Source organism: Moschus berezovskii, chromosome 8 (assembly GCF_049115385.1).
Source record: "Moschus berezovskii isolate FMDL1 chromosome 8, NW_MosBer_1.0, whole genome shotgun sequence".
Classification (NCBI taxonomy): Eukaryota; Metazoa; Chordata; class Mammalia; order Artiodactyla; family Moschidae; genus Moschus; species Moschus berezovskii.
The window spans coordinates 73646968-73653735 of record NC_142467.1 but is presented as its reverse complement, the minus strand read 5'-3'; positions in this window follow the sequence as shown (position 1 = coordinate 73653735).

The window sequence follows — 6768 nt, the reverse complement described above, 5'->3', positions numbered from 1 at the left end:
TACCTGTCAACTAGCCTCAGCAATGGGTTCTGGAGCGACAGGAACAGCAACCAATCATGGAACAGCACGTTCGGCTTGCGGGCCAACGGGGAGCAGAAGGATGATTTGTGTCGGCCGGCTGCGCGGGGGGGGGGGGGGGGGTCGTCTGTGTAGCGTGGCATGCTGGAACTTGTAGTTTCTATGGGCCCCTAGACCACTTGGCCTCTGGCCACTGGTCACCTCTGTGGGGTAATCTTTCCCAGTCAGAGGAGAAAGGAGTTCTAAATTGAAGGTGGAGGCCTGAATTCCAACTTCTGCGCCGTCTAGATCTCAGGCGGGGCTTTTTCGTCTGTGGCTCTAAGCCTTTGGAAACAGAATTCTGTTGTTTGGTGGCTTCCACTATTCCCAGCTCCTCAGGCTCAGTTGGATTTCAGCAGAAGGAGGAGGCCCGAAACCCTACCCCTGTGATGGCTGGGGCCCATTCATATCCAAATGATTGTAGCGGGACCCCTCCGTGAAAGGTCCAGGGAAGCTGATTGGACCAAACAGACCTCTTATGATGCTATTTCAATAAATGGCTTAACTACCTGATCGCTGAAGAATTGATGCTTTTGAACTGTGGTGTTGGAGAAGACTCTTGAGAGTCACTTGGACTGCAAGGAGATCCAACCAGTCCATTCTAAAGGAGATCAGTCCTGGGTGTTTATTGGAAGGACTGATGCTAAAGCTGAAACTCCAATACTTTGGCCACCTCATGCGACGAGTTGACTCACTGGAAAAGACTCTGATGCTGGGAGGGATTGGGGGCAGGAGGAGAAGGGGACGACAGAGAATGAGATGGCTGGATGGCATCACCGACTTGATGTTCATGGGTTTGAGTGGACTCTGGGAGCTGGTGATAGACAGGGAGGCCTGGCGTGCTGCAATTCATGGGGTCACAAAGAGTCGGACACGACTGAGCAACTGAACTGAACTGTGAACTCTTAGTTGGCGGGACCTAGTTCCCTGACTAGGGATGGAACCCAGACCCCCTATATTAGGAGGACAGAATCTTAGCCACTGGATGAATGTAGGAGATAGATGGGTTTCAGGTTAGACATTTACAACTGACTTCCTGTTTGCATTTCATAGGGCATGAAGAAGTGGGCTTCAGGTTCGATACTAACAACTGTTAGCACTTCTTGAGACAAGAGATAGGTGGATTCCAGTTAAGGCATTTACAACCAGCCTCCTGTTTGCCCTCCAAAATGGAAGTAACAGCAGAAACAGGGTAAATAGCCAGTGTTTTCTTCTTGTAAACACCTTAAGGTAACAGTCATAGGAAGGACAAAGAAGAACAAAACTCTGTTTGAGTAAAGGATTAAGGGATCTCCATTCCCCCCTCTTTTGGGACAAGGGAGATGTTACACCTGTGCAGAAAGGCTCCTTGTGGGTCAAAAATCAGGGGCTAACACCAGGCCATAGTGAGTCTTGCTCCTCTCAGAAGTCTTCACTTAGAGATCCATCTTGGCTGAAGGGTACAAGTGCACCCAGGGGAGTATCCCAGGGTGGGCCAGGTGTGAAAAAAGAAACCAGATAATTGGCCTGAAGGAAGACAACGACCTGGAAGAACCGCCCTATATACATGACTTAACCCCCTGTTTGGTGTGTTCCTCTCCACTGATGGTGACGCCCACACCCCTTCTCTCCAGTGTGTATCTCTGCCTTGCTTCTATCTTAACAAAGCATTTCTCTGTTTGCTCTCCCACTTGTTGTTGTGCTATGTCTCCAATAATAAACTCTGTACCTGCATTTACGATTTCTGCCTCTGTGATAAGTGCATTTTTCACTAGGGGCAAAGATCCAGGGGGAAATAGCTTCTAGCCTCTAGCCCTTGCTGGTCTGGCAGTTAAGATTTCTGGTTTTCATCCAGGCTACCCAGGTTCAGTTACTGGGTAGGAATTTAGATCTCATTTCATGCCACCACTCACTGCTGCCTCACTGGGATCAGGACCACCAAGGAAGTCCCAAAAAGTTGCCTTTTTGAATGAATGAACTGCTTCAGGATTAAGTAGTAAGACATCTTTTAAAAATTATATGGGGCTTCTCTGGTGGCTCAGTGGTAAAGAATCCGCCTGCCAATGCAGGAGATGCAGTTCAATCCCTAGGTCAGGAAGATCCCTTGGAGAAGGAAATGCCGACCAACTCCAGTATTCTCGACTGGGAAATCCCATGGACAGAGGAGGCTGGTGGGCAGCAGTCCATGTGGTGGCACAAAAGTCAGACATGACTTGCAACTAAACAACAACAACATCAGACGTATATACAACAAAAATCCTCTTCCGAGAGGTATAAGCTCCCGAAAAATATCCATATCTATTTAAACAGCAGACACGACTGAGCGACTAAGCACAGCACACACATGCAAACAAGGACATTTGCACACACTTAGACTTTGATGAGGATTGGGGTTTTTATCAGCTGTTATCACTACTGAATCCCCAGCATCTAGAAAAGTGCTTGGCACACAGAAGGTGATTAATAAGTAATTGGTAAAAGAATAGATATTTGGTCTAGAATCTGGAAAGAGACCCTGACGAATGAGTCAGAGTTTACCAGAAAGGCATCCTTAGCAAAGGGAACAGGAAATGCAAAGACCAGGAAAAATCCCTGAAAGCGAAAGGAATTACAAACAGTTTGGAATGGCTGAGGAGTGGTGGAGGAAGACTATGGCTGAGGCCAGAACTCAAAGAGCCTTTAATTCCAGCTACGGAGTAGAAGGCAATGGGATGGTTTTAAGCATGGGGGTGACCAATCATGGGGTTTCCCTGGCTACAGCGAGAGACGGGAGGGAGGTTACAGGTAAGGTAAGATGTTATGACCAGATAAGAGAGGGGGTGGGGGGATGCCAGAGCCAGGGAGGTTTCCACAGGGAAGGGGGAGCTCTAGAAGTCCACAGGGATGCAGCACTGTTTATAATAGCCAGGACATGGAAGCAACCTAGATGTCCATCTGCAAATGAATGGATAAGAAAGCTTTGGTACATATACACAATGGAGAATTACTCAGCCATTAAAAAGAATGCATTTGAACCAGTTCTAATGAGGTGGATGAAACTGGAGCCTATTATACAGAGTGAAGTAAGCCAGAAAGAGAAACACCAATACAATATACTAACGTATATATATGGAATTTAGAAAGATGCAAATGATAACCCTGTATACGAGACAGCAAAAGAGACACAGATGTATAAAACAGTCTTTGGGACTCTGTGGGAGAGGGTGAGGGTGGGATAGTTTGGGAGAATGGCATTGAAACATGTATATTATCATATGTGAAACGAATCACCAGTTCAGGGTTGATGCATGTTACAGGATATTCAGGGCTGGTATGCGGGGATGACCCAGAGGGAGGATAAGGGGAGGAGGGAGGTGGGAGGGGGGTTTGGGAGAGGGAACTCATGTACACTCGGGGTGGATTCATGTCAATGTATGGCAAAACTAACCAATATAATATTGTAAAATAATTAGCCTCCAATAAAAATAAAAAAATAAAAAAAAGAAGTCCACAGGGAAACTAGATATCAGTAACAAATCCCCTGTGGGAAGACAGGGAAAGAAAAGTTGAGAACTGTTTTGTGACATCGAAGTACCACCACCATTATGGAGGGGAGAAAACTAAACAAGGGCTGACAGATGGGAAGTCCCAGGGTTGGCTGGAGGTCCCTGGCGTGAAGATTCAGTCTGCGCCGAAACTGGCATCCATTGTGGAGTGGTAGGAAGACACATCTCTGCAGCAGCAAGGGGGGATGTGCTTGTGGGGAGGTGGGGGTTCCTGGCAGAACCTGGGTGGTTACGTCTTTGCGGGGACGAAGATGAGCTGTTGGAACCTGGACCAGTGGTGGCCCAGGGACCGCTCCTAGCGCCTCAAGCACACACATCCACAGCTCAGCAGAGCTCTACCTTGATGTGTAACCTTGCTGCATGCGGGCTTTCTCTAGTTGTGTTGAGCAGGGGCTACTCTTTGTTGCAAACCATTGGCTTCTCGTTTCAGTGGCTTCCCTTGTTACTCAGGCTCTAGGTCACTCGGGCTTCAGCAGTTGCTGTATGCGGGCTCAGTAATTGTGGTGTACGGGCTTAGTTGCTTAACATGTGGGATCTTCCTGGACCAGGGATCAAACCCACATCCCCTGCATTGGCAGGTGGAGTCTTAATCTCTGACCACCAGGGAAGCCCAGCAACTCACTTCTGAATCTCAGTTTCCTGACTGTAAAATTATTCAATGAGCATCATTCACAAGCAGGTTGTGAGGATCGAAGGAGGTCATGTTGAGGGAAGACTTTGTAAATTTTAAAGCCTTATGAAGCTAGGCCCAGATCCATGGCACAGCGGACAGGCAGGTGGCTGCCACTCACATCACACACCCTACCATCACCTGTCACAGATATATTGACACTGTCACAGACCTTAAGACCACCATTGACAATGCTCCAAATGCAACTTCCAATACACACACCAAGTATGACTTACTGAAGGCAGGAGGAGACGGGGGCAACAGAGGATGAGATGGTTGGATAGCATCATCGACTCAATAGACATGAGACTGAGCATTGAACAAACTCCAGGAGATCCAATGGGGTTGCAAAGAGTTGGACACAACTCAGTGACTGAGCGACAACAATCTGGTGGCCTGGAGCAAACTGTCTAGAAAGAACTGAGTTAGAACTGGGCAAAGAGGTGTATTAACTAGGATAAAGCTAGCTGCTATAGCAAATACATCCCATCTGTATAATAGCTCAAGGAAGTTGGTCTCTCTCTCCCATCCAAGTACTAACCAGGCCCGACCCTTCTTAGCTCCCGAGATCAGATGAGATCGGGAGCGTTCAGGGTGGTATGGCCGTAGACTAAGTTGGTCTCTCTCTCTCTCTGAACAGTTCAAAGTTCCTGGTTGACTGGTGGCTTGCTTTCTTACATCAATGTGTTGACCTAGGCCTCTTCCTTCTTGTGGTTCCACAAGCTCCTAGGGCTTCATCATCTTCTGTATACAGTCAGCTATAGAGAAAGGAAAGAATGTGGAAGACACATAGGACTTAAGAGCCTCGGCACACTTCACTCCACTCACACTCAGTTGATGGGAACTAGTTAGCTCATGGCCACACCTGACTGTGAGGGAGCCTGGGAAACTAAAGTTTAGCTGTGTGCCAGAGAAGAGGACATAAATTTGTCGTGAAGAGTCACTTGGTTTCTGCCTTTGAAGTTTTCAGGTCATGGCCTTAGAAGGGGGCAATGGAGTAGAGGGTATAAAATGAAAGATGGGGTATCACCTTATCCTTGTAGAAAGAGGGGCCCAAACTGGAGTGGCAAGTGACCTGACAGCTCTAATTAAGCCCATGTGTGTGTACATGCTCAGTTGCTTCAGTCATGTCCGACTCTTTGCAACCCCATGGTCTGCAGCCCGCCAGGCTCCTCTGTCAGTGGGATTCTCCACGCAAAAATACTGGAGTGAGTTGCCATGCCCTCCTCCAGGGGATCTTCCCAAGCCAAGAATAGAACCCGCATCTCCTGCATTGCAGGCAGATTCTTTACTGATGAGCCACCAAGAAAGCCCCAAGTAAACCCATGGTGATGGTATGTCCGACTCTTGCAACGCCATGGACTGCAACCTGCCAGACTCCTCTGTCCATGGGATTTCCTAGGCAAGTATACTGGAGTGGGTTGCCATTTCCTTCCCCAGGGGACCTTCCTGACCCAGGGACTGAAACTGCATCTCCTGTGTTGCAGGCAGTCTCCTGCATTGCAGGCAGATTCTTTACTGATGAGCCACCAGGAAGTCCCAAGTAAGCGCACACTGAGGGAAAATACAAGTCCCATGCCGGATATATGCACATATGAAAAAGAGGCCAACTGAAGACTCTGAAGGGCCTGAGTTCATCCGGGACTGGGCCAGGCCGTGGAGGCAGGGTGCCCTTCTTCAGTCGACAATACTACACGAAGGTGGGACTCTCATGTGACTTGAATGCACAGGTGTCTTTGGAAAGCTGACTTGTTCCCTGCCCAGGGGGGTGAGTGTGAGCATACCTGACTGTAGGTGTCTGTCACTGGGGTGCCTGAATTCACAGGCGCCTGTGCACATGTGTGACTGTCACACGCACATGTCTAAGGGACTGTGCATTCACATGACTGAACCCCCAGATATTCCTGATGAAGGAGAGCCTGTGAGTTTCTTCCCCACACACTTGAAGGCTCTGTGTGTGCTGCCCATGCCTGCAATGCAGCCACTGCTCTGCACACACAGGAACAGGCCCAGGAAGGGCAGCCTGGAGATGCCTCAGGACAGAGGTGGTGACTGGACGTATACAACTGCCAGGGGGACAGGCGCCGGGTGCGCACACGTCCAGCACACGGCAGGTGGGATAGCTGTGTGCTAAGTGACGAATGCACGTGGACACTCAGATCACAGCACATACGTCCTGGTGTACACGGGAGCCCCTGCAGCTTGTACAAAGGTGCCCAGGTGTGTGAACATGTGCTCCTGCGTGCCCAGACGTGCCCTTGGAACTCCCCAGAAGGGCCAGACTGGGCTGGGCTCCTCTCTGGGCACATAGAGGCCTCTGCTGTGTGTTGGTGCCTGCGTGGGGCACTGCCAAGCCTGCGTTGGCGGCATGTGTGTGCGCGCGTGAATGTGTGCGCGCGCCTGCGTGTGCATGTGCGTGTGTGTGTGTGTGTGTGTAGGAAGAAACATTCGCTCTCTTAGACCTTGCTTCTTTCTGTGGTTCGGTTTCTATAGAGACACTTCCTGTGGCAGAGAAAA